We start from the raw sequence: 21,494 nt of genomic DNA on the forward strand, positions 1-21,494 counted from the left end.
CCAGTGACTAATGATTTTGAACATCTTTTCATGTGTTTTTGGCCACTTGCACACCTTCTTTGGAGAAATGTCTATTCACGTCCTTTGTTTATTTTTAAATGGGTTGTTTGTCTTTTTGTTGTTGGGTTGTAAGAGTTGTTTCTATATTGCAGATAATGGATGACCCCTATCAGATATATAATTTTCAAATAATTTTTCCCATTTCGTGGAATCTTTCCACTGTCTAAATGTTTGTGTCTATTGTGAGGCAGGGGTCCAGTTTCATTTTTTAAAAGTTTCTTTATTTGTTTTGAGAGAGAGAGGGCATGAGCAGGGGAGTGACAGAGAGAATTCCAAGCAGGCTCCATGCTGTCAGTGCAGAACCATGAGATCGTGACCTGAGCCCAAGTGGGACGTGTAACTGACTGAGCCACCCAGGCGCCCCCTAGCTCAAAGCACTTCTTCTTTTTTTTTTTTTTATTATTTTTTTTTAACGTTTATTTATTTTTGAGACAGAGAGAGACACAGCATGAACGGGGGAGGGGTAGAGAGAGAGGGAGACACAGAGTCGGAAGCAAGCTCCAGGCTCTGAACCATCAGCCCAGAGCCCGACGCGGGGCTTGAACTCGTGGACCGCGAGATCGTGACCCGAGCTGAAGTCGGACGCTTAACCGACTGAGCCACCCAGGCGCCCCTCAAAGCACTTCTTAAAGATGTCTAGACTTCACCTTCTTACTCTTCCAGTGCTCTTCTTATAGAAAGTCCTCGAGGCTTCTCTTCTGTGTGCACCTGTCCGAGTCAAGTCTGTCAGAGCTGCTTCCAGAGCTGAAAGTAGCAATGTTTTTAAGTGGGTAGGAGCCCACGAGGCCCTAGGGCAGCACGAGCTGGGCTGGGGATTTGGTCAGGAGAATAGGAAACATTTTGAGGTGCAGTCCTGCAGAGTGAGCCATCGTGAGTAGATCTCCATCAGCACCCAGAAGAAACCTCAATCCTTTCTGTTTCTGTCTGAAACAAGTGCTGTGTGGTGTGTATAGCCTGTTCTTTAGTTTGTTTTTGGCTTTTTTCCCCCTTTGTTTTTCCAAAGCTTTGTGAGTCATCTCTGTTTGAACATGCTGCTGGAGTCAGTTCCTTGAGAGATTTGAACACTCCAGCTTTTAGGCGAAGGTCACATCTTGTCGAAGAAGTCTGAACATTTTTCCACCCAGAAGCCCTTAGTCTCTGTGTTTCGTAGTGGGAATACCTGCTTGGAGGAGATTGGGGATCTTTGAGGCATTCAAGATTCTTACAAGTTTACTGAACATTGATACCTGGAGAGGCTCTGGTTAGTTTAGAATTTCCACCTTGAGATATTTCCTGAGACATGAACAGTGAACTTCTGCATGTCCCAGTGAGGCCCAGGCAATTTTCAAAGTTTTACTCCTCATTTCAGGATATATCCTTATGCCTCATTAAGAATATGCCATCATTATCATTATGTAAGTTTTTTCCTGAAGAAGACCTAAAATCAAGAAATTAAGGATATAAATGAACAACAGTTACTTTTTAAACGGTAAGTGAAACTTATTGCTGTAAAGGTTACAGTTTGATCTAGACTGTCATTATGGAGCTGATTAAAGAAACTAAAGAAATTATAGATGAAAACTTTATTGTTTAGATGTGTGGGTCTTTCTTATTATACTTTCATAAAGTTTAGTAAAATGTTTATATTGGCATGTTTAATCATGACACAACCATGGGGCACATGGGTGGGCCATCCGAGGGCATCCCACTCTTGATTTCAGCTCAGGTCACAATCTCATGCTTCATGAGATTGAGCCCCCCTGGAACACACAGAGCCTGCTTAGGATTCTCCCACTCCCTCCCCAGTGTGCACTCTCTCTCTCAAAATAAATAAATAAACCTTAAAAAAAAAAACGCAATTACATGACTAACAATTGCAGAATGATAAAGAACAGCAGACCTTCCCAGAAGGTCATCAAAATTAAGTGGGACTGAAGCACAAACTCTATAAACAGTTCTGAAATTAGACTGATATATTCTCCATTGGCCTGGTGATTAGGTGTGGTGGGCCATTGTTGAATTTTCAGATTAGCAGAGGCTAGAGGGACCTTACAGATCCAGGGCTTATCATTCATGTTAATTTTTGTTCTTTTCTTCTTAGGTTTTGTTTTGTTGTGTTATGTTTTGTTTGTTTTTTTGAGGGGGGTGCAAGTGAGCAAGGGGCACAGAGAGAGAGAGAGAGAGAGAGAGAGAGAGACAGAACGAGAGAGAGGGAGAGAGAGAGAGAGAGAAGCAGTGCTTGCCCAAAGTGGGGCATGGGCTCACCTGATGCAGGGCTCAAGCTCATGGACCATGAGATCATGACCTGAGCCAAAGTCAGATGCTTAACCAACTGAGCCACCCAGGCGCCCTGTTCTTAGATTTTAATATTAACCATACCTCTGAGGCTGTCATTAAGATGATAAACTGATCTAGCTCATTTCGATGTAGTGTATCATTAGATTTTTTTTTTTTTTTGGCTTTTTTTCCTTTCTTTCTTTTTTCTTTTTCTTTTGTTTTGCTAAAGAAAGGGGGAAAAAATCTGACTCCTTTAAAGTGCCATACTAGATTGGACCTGGAGAAAGTGTCAAGGATTTCCTGTCCAGGATTGCTTTCATTAAGTGAGATGATGCAACTCAAGCCCATAGCACAGCATCTCGCACGCCAGCTACTTCATCATTACCACTCCCGCTCTTATCCATGTCGCAAACTGTTATATATCTAAGTTTTGTAAAGAAAGATATATGTAGCAAATATATGGTCTTCTTTATAGTGTTTATCTTATTTTGTACACTTTTCTGCTTTTTTTTCTTTTTTGTATTAAGTATATCATATGTATAATCTGAAAAAAAAAGCAATGAAAAGGAAAAGAACCCTTTAGAAAGGACAAGACCACAAGAAAGGATCCTGGGGCGCCTGGGTGGCTCAGTCGGTTAAGCATCTGACTTCAGCTCAGGTCATCATCTCGTGGTTTGTGGGTTCAAGCCCCGCATCAGGCTCTGTGCTGACGGTGCAGAGCCTGGAGCCTGCTTTGGATTCTGTGTCTCCCTCTCTCTATGCCCCTCCCCTGCTCATGTTCTGTCTCTCTCTCTCTTGCAAAAATAAATAAACATTTAAAAAAAAAAGAAGAAGAAAGGATCTTGCCTTTATTGTGGTCCAGCAATTTGAGTAAATGGTCTTTTTTACAGGCCCATTTATACAAAGGTGAGGAGCTGCTCTGGTGGCCTCAGGTAGATGGGACCAGCCCTGGGGAACATTCCTCTGATTGTGCCCTGCTGACCTTCCTCAGACAGGTAGGGGCTTACGAGGTGTGCCTTATATACTTCGTCCAGGACTGGAGGGTAGGTGTGGGTACTCTCACTGATGTTCTTGAAGCCCTGCACAGGAAACCAGTACATTAGGCTGGTATCCATGGGGCTGCCTGTAGAATAGTCACTTTCCCTTGAAATGAGTGTCTGAGTCTCATTTCTCCATCACTAAATGAGAGGAAGACAGTAATGTCTGGTTCCCCTTCAGAACAGCATTCCAGGAATCGGCTGAGTGATATCTGTAGCTAGCCTCTGCCAAAAACCTCTCAGACTCTCCTACAGCTCTTAGTCATGCTCCCAGTGGATTCCTAGAACCATGAGATGGAACAGAGCTCAAGAGGCCCCCATGCAGCCCTGTCTTCAAGGAGGGCTGCCACCAAGCTACATAGATGTCCCGGCTGATTCCTCCTTGGCTTCCCTGCATGAGTTATTTGTCTCTAAAACCCAGTGGAATCAGTAATGTCCTTTCTATCCCTTCCTAAATCTTTCCACTCTTAAACCGAAGCCCTCCTGGGACTTTTTTCAAACCAGTTCCTTAGTCTTTGGATTTCCTCCAGCTTCTTTGTATTCAGTTCAAGTTGAGGAGATCCAAATGCAGTGTTTCCTCTAAGAGATGCTAAGTAGTCTTGAGCAGAGTAAAGGACAATTTGTCTCCTTCACTGCCATGCAAGAGTGATTCTAGGCAGAGAGAACATGTAGAGGGAAAATAGGGGCTTCTGGATTCATGGGAACTGAGAGTAAAATTCAGTTTCACAGTCTTACCTGCTGGTGTCCATCGGCAAGTCATTTACTTTGCTTTGCCTCAGTTTTTCACAGGCAAAAAGGAATTACTAATACTTCCTAAGGTTAACTGTGAGGAGTAAATGAGACAGTATATGTAAAGTGCTTGGTTTATGTTGTACATGTTTTTTATACAAAACTGACTTAAATACAAACCAGTTATTTTATCTGGTTTTCAACAGAAGAAATGTGATCTGTTCTAGAGCCTGGGAAAAAACTATAGTGGAGTTACTGAAAAACAAAAACAGAACTGTCCTGTATATTGAGATATGTTCAAGAATAATTTTAACTATCTCTATCTTTTCACCTTAAATGCTGACTTTAAAGTCAAGCTCCATGATAAGATCCAACTTCCCCAGCTAAGAGCTTACCTTACAGGGGTGTCTGGGGGGCTCATTCAATTAAGCGTCTGACTCTTGATTTCGGCTCAGGTCATGATCTCACAGTTTGTGAGTTTGAGGCCCACATCGCTCTGTGCTGACAGCACAGAGCCTTCTTGGGATTCTTTCTCTCTCTCTCTCTCTCTCTTCCCCTCCCCTGCTTGTGCTGTCTAAATAAATAAATAAACAAACAAACATTAAAGAAAAGAGCTTACTTTACAATTGCACAGTTCTCAGCAGTTTACAAAAAGTTGCGATGACCCATTTTTTTTAAGCCTTAGTGATTTTGAAACCATTGCCCCAAAGATAACACTTACAGTCTTCAAGGAGGGATAACTTGATTTAGAAATATCTCCTTTAATCCCCAGAAATCCCTGTGAAATAGGAAGAAAAAAAAATAAATATGAGCCGTGTTTGAAGTAGTGAATGCATAAGAGATAAAAGGCATATCCCCAGATTTTTAGGACAAAGTAAAAAGTTTGTTGCAAATGAGTCAATGTCCCTGAGATCTAATAACAAACAAACGAAGAAGGAAACAAAAGTTAGGATCTTTCCCATATGTCCATCAAGATAAATAACAGGTAGCAACTGCTATTATAGGACAGGTGCTACTCTAAGCAGATTGCATATATTGGGGTATTTAATCCTCCTATGAATTTATGAGCAAGTATTGTTTCCATCCTCACTTTCCAGAGAAGGAAGCTCAGGCACAGAGATTAAGTAGTTTTCCAAAGGTTTTATAGCACATGTGGCAGGGCTGGATTCAAACCCTCTTGGGCAGTGGGTTCTAGCAGGCCACACCTTTCGCCCCTGTACCACATTGCTTCTCTCTAGTGTTGCTGGCTGGGAACTTCTGGCACAGCCCTGACTTTATCCCTAACCTGGGGAAGCAGCATAGTACAGTAGTTAAATGCACATACTTGGGTGTCAAAAAGATTCATCTTTTAATCCCAGCTCCACCACTTAGTGGAGAAGCAGGAAGCAGCAAGCAATTGCCTTCCTGACTCCCTGCATCTGAAACTGTGGCTGGTGAAGAAACTGAGGTTTAAAGGATTAAGATATTTAGAATAGAAACTATGTTCCATACCCAAACACTGAGTTGTTTTGCCACTTTCCGAGTCAGCTTGCTGTAGTCAAATCATCATGCGTTCAGAAAGCTTCCTGGACATCAGCTGTCTCAGATGCACTAAGTGGCTTTTTTTGTTTGTTTGTTTGTTTTGTTTTGTTTTTAATCATCTACTAAGCATACATGGATAAGGTAGTGTGAATTATGGAGAAGATTCACGTATTAACACTTTGAGTTACGGCTAATTCAAATGGATAAACTCTTATTGTTTCCTCCAATTTGCTGCATAATCTTCATTATCACTTCCAGCATAGTTACAATGTGCATGGAATTAGTTAAGCAGCCAGTAGGAATAGCGACCACTTGGTGGGTACTCAACTTTGTGCTAGGAGCTTTACTTAAACTATCTCGTTCAGGTTCTCAATGAGGTTGGTAGGTATCTTGATCCTTCTTTGTTGATGGGAAATTGGGGCATAGAGAGTCTCCAGCAGATTGCTTCAGTTCCCAATGTAGCCTAAAGTGATGGCGGCATTGTAAAAACCTTGAATCATTCTGATGCCAATGTATGTATATTTTACTGCAATCCTCTGCTGCTTCCCAAAGAATAGATAAAAGCCAGGCTATGTTTATAGCCTCTGGCTTGCTACGCTGTGACTTTAAATGTTGGTGTCTAATATGTATCTAATACCTCTTTTGTTACAAAATTTGCATAATTGTTGATGCCCCCCTCTAAGTATCCTGCATCTCCAAATTAATCTTTAATCTGGCAGATTCCATTGTGTGATTCTCACTAAAAAATACCTTCAAACTGAAAAAATAAAAACAAAACAAGAGACCAAGAGGTTTATTTATGGTTCTCTCCAACGCTATTATGCAGAAAGGAAAATCAGGTGACACCTTTCTTCAAATGTGGACAAAAGATTAGCTCTGATCAACTCAGCCTCTGGCTCTGAGTTATTTCACAGTTGCAGGGGCAAAAATTTTTGGCTTGAGGTTAATCACATTTGGATGAAACATCGAGCTTTATAGAAATCGTCCCCAGATTGTTGTTCTCTTTCTGGCATATTAATACAACTAATTCATTAGAAGAATGAGCAAAAGCCATTCTTGCAGCAAAGCAGGGCTTCCTTTGATGAAACAGAGCATCGCCACAAGCTGTTCTCTGGAATCCGGGGAAGGGCTGTATTAGTCTGTGTTATGCATGTTTTGCTTTTGAATCCCGTGGCCCACAACAAGTACATGATGGTAATAGATGTTTAATGCAACAGGGAAACTAGTTAGAGGACAGCAGTTCCAGGCTCTTCCTGGTTCATCTTTCACATACGTTTTTTTTTTCTAAATTACCAAAATAACACACCCAGAGACATATGAACATTCACACACCATTTCAGGCCATATGAATTTCTTCATTATGTTCACTAACCAAAATGGATGTTTGAGAGAAGGAAGCACAAGTGAACCGATCCACAGTTCAACATTGTTCCCATTTCCCCTCCATCTTGGAGGCACACAGACACGAGTCACATCTGGTTTTCAGGTGTGCAGACGGGCAGTGGCACTTCTCTGCTAGCACTGAGCTGACACAGGAGACTTAGAGAGCAAAAATGGGTGGTGAGGGGTGGTGAGGAAGGTTGTTCCTCCTTGCAGTCTTTCAGGAAACCCCAGTTTCTTATGGAGCAAAAGAAAACAGAACTTGTCAACATGCGTGTGGCCCTATGACACATTCCTAGAAGAGAAGTCTTCCAGCAAGGTAAATTTTATCACGTACATATGGTGCATGAATATCCTGATGAATTAGGATTATTGGCTTAAAGAGTACATTGCAGGGCGCCTGGTGGCTCAGTCGGTTGACTGTTCGACTCTTGATTTCGCCTCAGGTCATGATCTCATGGTTGTGGGATCGAGCCCCGCATCAGGCTCTGTGCTGGGCATGGAGTTTGCTTGAGATTCCTTCTCTTTCCCTCTGCCCCTGCCCTGCTCTCTCTCTCTCTCTCAAAAGAAAACAAAAAATAGAGGTACCTGGATGGCTAATTCTGCTCAGGTCATGATCTCACAGTTCATGGGTTTGAGCCCCGCATCCAGCTCTGTGCTGGCAGTGCAGAGCCTGCTTGAGTTTCTCTCTCTCTCTCTCTCTCTCTCTCTCTGCCCCTGCCCCTCTCATAAGCTCTCTTTCTATCTCTCTCTCTCGCTCTCTCACTCACACACACACACACACACACACACACACACAATAAATAAATAAACTTCAAAATAAATAAATAAGTAAATAAATAAATAAACAAATAAATAAATAGTCAGTTGATCTTTGGGACTAGAGTGGACAGCTCCTCTCGGGAAGCTATATTAATTCTTAGGTACAAGGGTGCATTATTTGTTCCTGTGGAGTAAGGTTGAGTAAAAGGTACAGTTATGTTCTAGGAGGGACAAGAGAACTGGGCCAGAGTCACAACAGGAGGGCATGACAGGTAGAGTTTGTGACAGCTGCAGGAAGGAAACAAGTGAAGTAGGGGCTCAAGAAGATACTCAAATGTAAAATTATCCTTCAGATGGTCCTGGGTGTGAAACTCTTGAGTTAATTCTGCTTATACCATATAGAAAAACAAGTTTGGATCAGACAAAGGAAAAGTCAGGAGAATTCATCTCAACGGCTAAAAAACAGGATTATGTAGACTACCTCTCAATTGTGGCTTAAAAAAAAAAAATCCACACAGAATGGCTGGTTATTCAGCTCCTTTGGGATTCATCCCCAAAACTCTTTTTTTCTTTCTTGATCTGCACAGAAATCAATTTAAAATATTGAATTGACATGTTAAGTACCAATCTCGAATTTAACTGAAACTATTTCGTGCCTTCCTGAAGCATAATAATCCATTATGTTGTTTTGTCTTAAATATGGAAGGGCAAAAGAGGCAGAAATTAAAAAAAAATAAATAAAAGCTTTTCTCAAATTTTTTTTATCATGTCAAGAACAAAGGAATGAGGGAAATTGAGATTTGTAGGATTTCTGGTTAGTACTTGAGCTACTTAAGAAGATACCTTAGGAGCACCTGGGTGGCTCAGTAGGTTGAGCATCTGACTCTTGATTTTGGCTCAGGCCATGATCCCAGGGTCATGGGATCAAGCCCCACGTTGGGCTCCACACTGACCGTAGATTCTCTCTTTCTCCCTCTGCCCTTCATCCCCGCTCATATTCTCTCTCTCTCTCTCTCTCTCTCAACAAAACAAAACAAACAGAGATACCTTAAGTTGGGTGAGGCCACACAGGAAACCCCCCATTATTTTGTGCCCTTTAGACATGATGGGGCTCCCTCATAGGAGATCACCATGCCCCATCTGAATTCACTGAAGTGACAGAGTTTATGTCAAAATGTGCTCCGAGTAATGTATGTGTCCCTACAGAAACAGCCATGTTTCTGGGTGTGCTTTGCCCTCCTTTGGCTCTAGCCTCTCCACCCCGTGCTGGGAAAGGCATCCAGTGAGTGAGGGAACAAGGAAACATTCCATTTGCTTGTGGTAGTGGAGTGAGTGAGGGAAGGAGCTGCCCCCTCCATTCAAAGGAGCCTCTCTTAAAATGTGAGAACTGTCTGCTTTCTACCTGGAGCAGAGGATCTAGACCAATTAGACATTCAGTTCCCAAGGCTTTGATTTTCATCTGTTTTCAGCCTTACCATAATCCAGTGAGGGAAGTGGGAGCTGGCAAAATGGAGTACAGAACCCTGCTATTTATTGACCATGAACCATGAGCTGGGTACTCTGCTAGGACCATGCATACAAAGTAGCTATAAAGAGGTCCCTGTTCTGAAGGGAGTGGCATGCATTCTAGGGGGTATATAGTGGGGAAATTGAGACCAGAAATTGCTGTTAGTATTGGTATCCTAGAAAGAGGCTGAGTTTGGACGTAAGGATTCAGACTGAGCAAGAAGATAGGGGGGTTTGGTGTTTTTCACACAAGGAAAATGATTAGTTATGGATGTTTTAGTCTAAAAAATATTTGAAGTGTGTACAAAGATAAAACTACCATGTATTTTCCCTAAAACATATATATAAGAGGGATCCAAGTTATCTAAGAAGTTGTATCAAATTTATGTTGGCAATGCTGAGTTCACTTTTAAATGCTTTTAATTAACTAATAAATGGATCAAAATAATATTTACAAAAATATATGTAAGCTATGGTTTCATCCCTGGGAACTTAAAAAATTCTGTTATGAAAAATGTCAAGTGTATACAAAAATGAAGAGAAGGATATCATGAACCCCTGTACCTCCATCTACCTTCATCAGCTATCAGTATACGGCCAGTCTTATGACCCCCACCTATTTCATTACTTTAAAGGAAATTCCTTCATATCATTTCCTCCATAAATAATTTAAAATGTACCTCTAAAAGATAAAGACTTGTCTTTAAACATAATACCAGAATCAGATCTAAAATTAATCATAATTCCAGGGGGCGCCTGGGTGGCTCAGTCGGTTGAGCATCCGACTTCGACTCAGGTCATGATCTCGTGGTTGACGAGTTTGAGCCCCATGTTGGGCTCTGTGCTGATGGCTCAGAGCCTGGAGCCTGGTTCGGATTCTGTGTCTCCCTCTCTCTCTCTGCCCCTCCCCTGCTCATGCTCTGTCTCTCTTTGTCTCGAAAATAAATGCACATTAAAAAAAATTTTTTTTAATAAAATTAATCATAATTCCTTAATATCAGTGTCTAGTTTGTGTTCCAATTTACCTAGAGACCTTTATCACAGATATGGATATTTTTGTGGTGTCCTAATGCTGCGTGACAAACTGCTCCAAAATATGGAGGCTTTGAAAAAGAACCTGTTGTTATCTCTCATATAGGAAGGTTTTGACCATCAAGTCAATTTCCTTAGGAGGATTCAGATATTTCATTTATTTTGAGTCAGTCTTGGTAAGTTTTCATTTTCTAGGAATCTATTTTACCTAAGTTTTAAAATTTGTTGGTATACAGTCACTCATGATACTCTTTTGTTATGTCTGTAGTACCTATAGTTATGTCTCCTTTTTCATTCCTATTATTGTTTATTTGTGCCTCTTTTTTTCTTTATCAGTCTTAGCAGAAGTTTGTCAATTTTATTAATCATACTAAAGAACCAACTTCTGTATTTGTTAATTTTCACTATTGTTAATTTGTTTTCTGATTTTTAATTTCTGCTTTTATCACTATTATTTCTTACCTCCATCTTTTTTTTCTGGATTTATCTTGCTATTCTTTCACTAATTTCTTAAAATTTTTAAAAATGTTTTATTTACTTTTGAAAGAGACAGAGCATGAGGAGGGGGAGGAGCAGAGAGAGAGAGAGAGAGAGAGAGAGACAGAATCCAAAGCAGGCTCCAGGCTCTGAGCTGTCAGCACAGAGCTTGACGTGGGGTTCAAACCCACAAGCCGTGAGATCATGACCTGAGCTGAAGTTGGATGCTTAACTGACTGAGGCACCCAGGCACCCTACATTTACTGAATTTTTAAGTTGAATTCTTCATTCACTAATATGTGGCCTTTTTTTTCATTCCTAATAGATGCAGCAAAGGTTATATATCTCTCCATTGTTTTAGCTGCCTGCCAAAATTTTTGATATATAGAATTTTCATTATTATTTAGTTTAAAATGGTGCCTAATTTGTTATAACTTCTTCCTTGAGCAATTATTTAGAAGTGTATTTCTTTATTTTCAAATATAGGATATTCCTGGTTATTATTTTGTTGCTGGTTTCTATGCTATGAGTTTGTCTGATACCATTCCTTTGAAACTTGTTGAGACTTACTTTATGGTCTATATGGAGTTATTATTTTTTTTTTAGTATTTATTTACTTTTGGGGAGAGTGCACGCAGGGGAGAGGTAGAGAGAGGGGGACAGAGGATCTGCAGTGGGCTCTGCACTGAAAGCAATGAGCCTGATGTGGGGCTCAAGCTCATGAGCCGCAAGATCATGACCTGAGCTAAAGTCAGATACTCAACTGACTGAGCCACCCAGGTGCCCTAAATGGAGTTATTTTTTATTACAATTTTTTTCATCTTCTTCCACTAATTGCCAGTTATCTTTGCAATTTCCTGGGAGGCAGGGGATATTTCTAGTTTATCCTTCCAATGAGGGTATACCGTTTGGGTCCTGGGTTTTATCTCTGTCCCCACCCCCCAGCTCCAGAAGGCTGTGCATACCAAGGCTCCTGTTCACCCACTTCAGTAAAAACTTGCAAGATGAAAGCCACATCAGTGTTCCCTCCTCTCTGCATGCTCCCCTTTTGTTTTTTGACCTGAGTGTTCCTTGCAGTCTATTCTAGCCAGTTTGTCAATGCATTACAATGCAGTATCATTCAGTACTTTTTATTGGTCGTGAACCTCATCTGCCATATGTCCATTAATAGAAGTCTGTACTAGCATCTTCTTTGATCACTGTCAAATTCCTGTAACATGCACTAAGTAACATGTTCAAGGAGCTAAAGGCTTTGCCATGTCCTAAGACAATCACTGGAAACACTGTTAGGGAAACATTTTAAATAAAATACATAGAGTAAATGTTCTCAAGTATTAACCACCATCTCATAAAGGAATACACACTGAAAAGAGAGAAAAGATATAGTTTAAAAAAAATTTTTTTAAACATTTGTTTATTTTTGAGAGACAGAGAGAGACAGAGCATGAGTCGGGGAGGGGCAGGGACAGAAGGAGACACAGAATCCAAAGCAGGCTTCAGGCTCTGAGCTGTCAGCACAGAGCCCGATCTGGGGCTTGAATTCATGAGCAGTAAGATCATGACCTGAGCCGAAGTCGGATGCTTAACTGATTGAGCCACCCAGTGTGCCGAAAGGATATAGTTTTAAGTTCCATTCAAAATCATAAAAAATATAGCCAATAAATCCAAAATGACTCCTCATGTTTCCCAAAAAGATACATAGAAGAATTCATAGCAGTGTTTTTCCTACCAAAAATGGAAGAAAAATGGGAATGCAAGCTGGTGCAGCTACTCTGGAAAACAGTATGGAGGTTCCTCAAAAACCTAAAAATAGAACTACCCTACGACCCAGCAATTGCACTCTTAGGCATTTATCCATGGGATACAGGTGTGCTGTTTTGAAGGGACACACGCACCCCCATGTTTATAGAAGCACTATCAATAATAGCCAAAGTATGGAAAGAGCCCAAATGTCCATTGATGGATGAATGGATAAAGAAAATGTGGTATACACACACACACACACACACACACACACACACACACACACACACAATGGAGTATTACTCGGCAATCAAAAAGAATGAAATCTTGCCATTTGCAACTACATGGATGGAACTGGAGGGTATTATGCTAAGTGCAATTAGTCAGAGAAAGACAAAAATTCTATGACTTCACTCATATGAGGACTTTAAGAGACAAAACAGATGAACATAAGGGAAGGGAAACAAAAATAATATAAAAACAGGGAGGGGGACAAAACAGAAGAGACTCATAAATATGGAGAACAAACAGAGAGTTACTGGAGGGGCTGTGGGAGGGGGAATGGGCTAAATGGGTAAGGGGAACTAAGGAATCTACTCCTGAAATCATTGTTGCACTATATGCTAACTAATTTGGATGTAAATTTTAAAAAATAAAAAATAAAATTAAAAAAAAATGGAAGAAAAAAACCCAACAAATACCTATCAATCAGTGGTAGGATAGATATATAAATTGTGCACAGTAATGAAAATGAACAAACTGGAACCACAGGCAACTATAGAAATGAATCCAGCAAGGTTGAATGAGAGAAGCTCAACATAATAGTATATGAAGTTGTGTGGTTCTCTTTCTATGAAGTTCAAAAACAGACAAAACAAGTTTATTGTGTTACAGTTCAAAGTGATTGTGACCCTTGAGAGAAGGTGAGTGACCGGGATGGGCACAAGGGGACTTCTGTGGGTCTGACCATGTTCTAGTTCTTTATCTGAAAGCTTGTTACATAGATGTGTTCAATTTGTGAAAATTAATTGAGCTGTCCACTTTTTATGTGTGCACATTCCATATATACACTTCAATAAAATTTGTGTTACAAAAAAAAATCCAAAACGAAACATAAAAAGCCATGAATCAGTACCTGATACTGCTCTGGTTTAAAAAGAAAAAAGGGCTGTGCTAACAAACTGTTACCATAATGAAATTTTAGCTGTTTAATGACTTCTTCCAGAAAGTGTGGGGCCTTGATCTTGGAAAGTGGGAATGGGATAAGTGGAGATACTTTTCCTTTTAAGCATAGAAAAACACTGCTTTCCCCAAGTAAGTTACACCGTTGAATTCTGGAACACTCTTCCCATTTGGACATCAGAGGTCAGAGCTGTGGTAACTGATCTTTTATTTTGGTTATTAATAATATTAGAATACCGTCAAATTTCAAGCCTGGTTCTAGGTTGTTTTTATTTGATTTCTGCAATGACTCATCACCTGAGTGCAGTGATCTCTCTGGGAACCCTAAATTATTCCTCTGCAGGAAGCACAAAGAAAGATCCAAGTGGCTTCCCTGCCCTCCCCTGGCCCTCTCTGTAAAATCTTTGCCACCAATAAAGTGTCATCATTTTATTAAGAAAGGCAGTGGGTCATTTCATTCTAGATCTATGGTATGTCTCAGGCTAGAGAAAAATCCCAAGTTTTCTAAAGAAAAATTCCAACTCTGTTTACTCGCCAAGACTTGTCAGTAGATTCCTGGATTCCTTACAAGAATTTTGGTTCTTCATTTTAATTTATGCCCTTCTTTTAAACATAGATTATCTCTTGTCCTGTTGTTTGTCAAGATTCTTACATTTTTCATTTTAACCTCATTTTCTGCATCGTAGGCTTCCATTCTGAGATGGAGATAAATCACGCTGTCCCAGCCTGTTTGTAGTGTATTAATCATCCAGTTCTCTTCAATGGGCTCTTCATCTGGTTGCCTGTTTTACATCTGTTCATTCTTTTCTCATACAAGATGCACAGACTACTCCTATTTTCTATTTCCTTTTAAAATCTGTTATAAAATAGTGTATTTTTCTCCACAACATTTCCATTGATTGAAGACATCAGAAACTATTTTAATTAGAAGGACTCCATAATTTCTATTTAATTATTTCTTTGCATGTTGTAGTATTTCATCTCTTCCCAAACCCCTCAAGGAAAGCAGCACCTGCAGTGACCTCTTGAGCTGGCTTTCTGGAACTTTCCTTCTCTGAGAGCAGGCAGGTCTCAAATTTCCTCAGGGCAGAGATTACCTCATTTCATTTATCAGCTAATCCCCAGGTAAATCTAGGGATTGTTTTGTTATGGTAGGATATAGACAGAAATTGATTTGCAAGGCAACCCTCCCCGCCACCCCCCAAACCAAAACAAAAAAACAACCAAAAACCAAAAACCAAAAAAAACCCAAAAAACAAAAAACTCTTGTATAGTCTTAAAACAGTATGTTAGGAGAAACTTTTTGTTCAAAAATGTATATCTTTTCTGAAGACTCAGTTATTTCTGAAGTGAACATAAACTATAATTTTTACTTTAAAATTAGAATTAAGCTAGAAACTATTATTTAAGTCATAGAGAAATTCTGCTACTGCCTGTTACATTACTTTAGTCATATCATAATAACCATGACCTCACTGATATAATCTAATATTCCTTTGCATTTTGGGTTATGTTTTGACAGTGGCTTTTATTTGTATTTTCTAAAAGATAAGAGACTGTTGTGTTCTCCCACCCCCACCCCAGGCAAACGTTTGAAGGCTATTATTGGTATGTTTCAAGACTAAGATTTCTATTGTCATTGAAAAACAGTAACATTATAAGACACACTTGTGAGTACTCTCAAACTCTGTATCTACAATTTGTATATCTGGGATTTCTTGGGGAGCTTAATTTTCTCTGTTCTTTCCATTTCCCTGGTTCTCCAGCTTTTCTCTTAAATGTCAGTGTTCCTAGGGATCCATCCTTGGACCTTTTCCTTCTGTTATACACTCTCCTTGTGCCTACAGTTATCACCACCACCCACACCCCCTGACTCCCACATCTCCATATCTACTTATAAGCCTCCAACTGATGGTTAGTCCTGGAAGATGCTTCCCATTGGATCTCAATACCTGGGAATGGGTGGTTCTCTGGACTTGCTTACTTGCTTTTAACCTAGGGTCTCAATGAAATATATGCTTAATTGTACTTCCCTCTACTTTGCAACTGGGAGGTTCAGGGCAGAGTTGGTGGCCTATCTATAGTTGTTGTTTAGGGTCTGTCTGTTGACTTTTGTGTATTAACCTCACCTCTCTCTTAATTCTTTTCACCTGAGTTTTTCATCCATTTATTTGTTTTTATCCTGCTATAATGTATGTATTTATATAGCTTTGTTTCGGGATAGTCAGTGTATGAATATTAAGTAATATGATATGTTATAGTAGATAACACATATGTTTATATTGCATATATATATATAAAATTATATATATATATATATATATATATATATATATATATACCCTTTCTGAATATCTCCATCCTGATGATCCATGTGGGCATACCTTTATTTCAACATGCTGGAAATGTATCCCCTTCCTAAAATTACCTGCCATGATCTAGTCCAACTAGTCTCCCAAACTAGTAGTAACCTTACTCTGACTCCTTTCTCCCTTTCCCACCATCACATCTAATTAGTTATTAAATCATCCCAATTTATTGTTGGCTTTCCTCTCCATCCCCATTGTCACTGTCCCAAGTGGATTATTGTAACAGTCTTTTGCCACTCCATTTAATTCTGTGTTCTGCTTCCAGAACAACCTTCCCAAATATATATCAGAAGTTGTTAGTGCCCTAGATAAAACTTTCCCTATCTCCCCATTGCCTATGCAATAAGTGCCAAAAAACTTACTGTGATGAATAAGGCTCTTGATGGTTTGAACAGTGAACTCTTTTCTCTGATGGGAGCTTATTCTCCCTTCTGGGGGTCCACCACCTTCCTGAGTTGCCATTTGTTCCAGGTTGAATTTCCTTGGAAGCAGACTCTGAGACAGAGGTTGGAGTCCAAGAGTTTACACAGGGCGTGGTCTTGGCATCACCACCTCTAGATGAGAAGGGAAGAAAGTAGAAAGGGGCTGAGAGAGAAGTTGGGCTGACAAGTGGTATGTTGGAACTTGTGTGCTTGGAAATTGGCAAATGTTATAAATCAGGGCTTCCCCCTTCTCCAGAGAGCCCAGTTTAGCAGCTAACCTCTGACTGCAGTGCAGTCTCAGTCAAGGCTTCCTCAGCTAAATACACAAAGTGTGGATTGATGTGAGGGATGTGAGGGAGCTGGACATCTATAGCCCTGTGTCATCAGTCATGGGATGTGGACTTCCCCTGGAAGGGGACATGACCTTAGGCAAACCCTCTTCAGCTGAGGCAATTCCAAGAGAGGGCTGGCAGCTAAAGGCTGTCTGTGGGCTCCCCCCACCCCCAGAAACAGGGAAGGCAAGTCCTTCAAAAGAAGCTTGCCTCAGGTTCCAAATAGCTTCCTGTTTGCAACATTCTGGGCACTACAGGCTTTGCTGGGGTGGAAGCCGCATGGCAGAGCAAGGCTCAAGTGTGAGATTGGCCTTTGGCTCTCATAGCCTGGCAGCTGTAACTAGTAAAGGAGTTTTTGACAAAGTCAGATGGCATCCCTGGTCTTCTCTCCATCCCTTGAACTAAGAATTTAAGAATTATGGATTGTCACTCTTCTTTAGCAAGCTGTCCACCCCAACATCCCCTAATTCATCCACTTTTTCATGCTCTTTTATGATGGTGGTTCTCAACTGGGGACGATTTTGCCCCTGAAGGGACATTTGGCAATGTCAGGAGACATTTTTATTTGTCACAGCTGTGGGAAGGGGTACTACTGGCATCTTGTGGGCAGAGCCAGGATGCTCCCAAACACCCTACAATGCACACACGGGACAGCCCTCACAATAAAGAATGATCCAGCCCCAAATGTCAATAGTGCTGAAGCTGAGAAACTTATCTATGGCAATACCACTCAATGGGCACTTCATGAGTGCCCCCTCATGACCCTGGGGGAACCGAGGAAATGCATTGTTTCACCTCTGCAGTTTCTGAGACATCACAGTTGCCCAGCACCCCCTCCCCAATCTTTCAATCATGGCTGAATTGTTATTGCCTTTTACCTTGACCAGGCCAAGTAATCAATCTCAGATTCAGCCCTATTTCTCTGGGAATCTATTGCCTGCAGCTGTTCCCTTGTCGGTTAGGATGCTGTTGCAAGAAACATAAACCAACTCGCCTTGACTTAAATAGAAAAGAAATTTATTGGGAGAGTATGGGGTAACTCACAGAAGCACCAAGGGGGCTGGATTCTGGTATCCCCGTTGAAATCAGGTAGCCCAATTCATCTGTATCCTAGCCACCTAAAATTAAACTACAAAGTCGTTCCAGTGAGGACACTTCCACTGGTTCCCTGAACATGGACTTGCAGAGTGTAAATTGGACAGAACGCTGCGACCCTGGTGTCAGGCCACTGCAGCCCCTCAGCCCCTCCACACTGGGTGCCCCTAATACTCCTCTTGCCGCTGCTGGAGAAAATACCCTACTGTTCCTGCTTCTCCGTGTCCCCTGTCAAGGGGACAGAGTGTCTGGGGCAGGTGTCTGCAAATGACGCTGTGAGAGTGATGATTTGGCAGTTTTAGCTGGGATGCTGGGAGGTGGCCTTCACCTGTGACCTGAACTTGTAAGGAGGGGAATTCCCCAGACACGAAAAGTGTTTAGGCGCTAGAGAGCAAAATGGTGATAACTTACAGGTGAAAATGGTGTTAATTCCTCCTGACATTTGTGTACACTTCCGGCCATTTTGTTGTGAACATCTCCAATAGTGAAAGCTTACATGTATATAGGTCTATTTTTGCCAATGTATCATCTCAGGTTAATTTATGGGTTTCTGACCCTGTCATAACTGCTCTTCATTACACACACACACACACACACACACACACCTTGGTGTGATAGCCAAATTCCTCAGTATAAAAATAGGATGTCTCCTAAAGATCTTACCTTTATTATTCAAATCCATTTCAACATATGTTAGCGGTGCCAAAACAACACTGAAAATAGTTTCCTAATGAGATAAAAGTAGACAGCATGACTTTTCATTTCTGTCATTGATTGTGTGCTTTCCTCTTTTATGAAAGATAAATCCATGTGTAAAGCTACATCAAGGCAGAAAAACAAAGAGACTCTTTTAAAAAGTTCTTAGTTTTAGTGTAACATTTTTTTTCTCATTGTCACTTGATGAATATTTCCACTCACCTTTTCTGACAACATCTGAGATGAAATGTTTTGTGCTTCAGAGATGAGCCAGTGATACCCTGATAGGGCTCTGCAAGAGTTTCTTGTTAGCCTGTCTTATAAAGTACCAGCATTGTCTAGAAGTCTCAGAAATTGCCAGTATGGTAGGGTAGTTCCTTTTTTAAAGGTGAGTTTAATGAGGCCTTCTGAAGGAACGATCCACCAGCAGGTCCATTTTGACTTTCACGTGAAGATAAGTGACAGCCAATTTGCCTGTCACTGTTAGAGATGTTTGGCTGTGTTGGTACGAACCCATTTTTATAGGTTAACATACCCAAACACAGGATTGCTTTTTCGGTATTGCTCAAGGTGTCTTACCATACTGCCATCTATCATCTGTCCAGTTTTATAGATGGAGAAACTGATTTGTAGGAAAAGCAGACCACAGACTCAGAATTAAAGGTCAAAAGTTAAAAAACAGTGATCAAATAAAAAAACCCAGTGCTTTTCCATTTATAAAGACCAGTGCGGGATGGAAGAAGGGGAATCCCTATCAGTCAGAAGCTGGAGATCACAAGCCCCAGTTTAACTCATCAGAAGAGCAAACTTTCTTCAACTTCTTTTTAAATAAACTTATTTTTGAATAGATTTAGGTTTATAGAAAAGTTGCAAAGATAGTATAGAGAGTTCCTATATACCCCACACCTAGTTTCCCTTAATGTTAACATCTTATGATAGTATGGTATATTTATCAGAATTAATGAGCCAATGTGATATACTATTATTAATGAAAACCAATATATTTTATTCAAATTTCCTTAGTTTTTTAAAAATTGAGATATAATTCACACATAAGATTATATTAAGTTCAGGTGTACAGCATAATGATTTGATATTTGTATATATTGTGAAATGATTGCCATAATAAGTCTAGTTAATATTATTAACACACATAGATACAGATTTTTTTCTTGTGATGAGAACTTTTAAGATCTACTTTTTTAGCAACTTTCACATATACAATACAGTCTCATTAACCATGGTCATTATGCTGTATAAGACATGCCCATGACAATTATTTTATAAGCAGAAGTTTGTACGTACATTTTGACCAGTTTCACCCATTTCTCCCACCCTTTCCACCCCTGCCTCTGGTGACCATCAATCTGTTTTCTTATATCTATAAATTTGGCGTTTTTGTTTTTGGTTTTGGTTTTTTTTTAGGTTCTACATATGGGTGAGATCATATGGTATTTGCCTTTCTTTGATTTATTTCACTTAGCGTAATGCCCTCCATCTCTGTGGTCACAAATGGCAGGATTTTCTTCTGTCTTAAGGGCTGACTGATATTCCATTATGTATGTGTGTGCACATGTATGTATATATGTATGTATATATACATGTACATTTCATGTCTGTCTACTCTTCCTACAAGCGAGTTTTTCCATCCATAAAACTGGAGTGATGATATATGGCAGTGTGGAAAGATACCTTGAGCAGTAACGGAAAAACAATCCTGTGTGTGTATACATACACCACATTTTCTGTATGCATCCATACTTAGGTAGCTTCTATGTCTTGGCTATTGTAAATAATGCTGCAGTAAACATGGGGGAACATAGATATTTTGGTGTTTTCATTGCCTTCAGATAAATACTCAGAAGTGAAATTTCTGGATCATATGGTAGTTCTGTTATTGATTTTTTAGTTTGATCTAGTCCCACTGTTTTATTTTTGCTTTTGTTGCCTTTGCTTTTGGTTACAAATCCAAAAAGTCACTGCCAAGAATGTCAAGGAGCTTACTGCCTCTGCTTTCTTCTAGGAGTTTTATGGTTTCAGGTCTTAATTGTTGTGTATGGTATAAAAAAGTGGTCCAGTTTAATTCTTTTGTATGTGGCAGTCCAGTTTTCCCAATACAATAGTATATTCTTGGCTCCTTTGTTATAAATTAATTGACCATAGGTATGTGGGCTTATTTCTGGGCTCTCTATTTTGTTTCACTGATCCACTTGTCTGGTTTTAGGCCAATACCATACTGTTTTTATTACTATAACCTTGTAAGATAGTTTGAAATCATGATGCCTCTAGCTTTGTTCTTTTTTTTCCCAAGATTTTTCAAGATCATATTCACGGACTTTTGTAGTTTCATACAAATTTTAGGATTATACATTCTATTTCTGTGAAAAATGCCATTGGGACTTTGATAGAAATTGCACTATATTTGTACATTGCTTTGGGTGGTATGGACATTTTAACATATTCATTCTTCTAATTCATAAGCATAGATTTTCTTTCTATTTATTTGTGTCTTTTTCAGTTTCTTTCATTAATGTCTTATAGTTTTCAGTGTATAGAGGTCTTTCACCTCTTTGGTTAAATATGTACCTAGTTATTTTATTCATTTTGATTCAGTTGTAAGTGGGATTGTTTTCTTAATTTCTCTTTCTAATATTTTGTTATTAATGTATAAATACAACAGAGTTTTATATATTGATTTTGTATCCTGCAACTTTAATGAATTCATTTATTAGTTCTAATAGTTTTTGGTGGAATCTTTAGAGTTTTTTTTAATATATAATATCCTGTGACCTGCAAACAGTGACAGGTATTTAAAAAAAAAACTTATTTTTAAGTTTATTTATTTTTGACAGAGACAGAGTGTGACCATGAGTTGGGGAGGGGCCAAGAGAGAGA

At 39.8% G+C, this 21,494-nt stretch overlaps 1 long non-coding RNA gene across 1 annotated transcript in view; it reads left to right on the plus strand.

The window, feature by feature from the left end:
* The window catches only part of LOC132667443 (uncharacterized), a 127,607-nt gene that overhangs the window by 39,465 nt on the left and 66,648 nt on the right, over positions 1–21,494 (plus strand). The window lies entirely within an intron of this gene.

This window comes from Panthera onca, chromosome B2, assembly GCF_046562875.1.
Source record: "Panthera onca isolate mPanOnc1 chromosome B2, mPanOnc1 haplotype 2, whole genome shotgun sequence".
NCBI lineage: Eukaryota > Metazoa > Chordata > Mammalia > Carnivora > Felidae > Panthera > Panthera onca.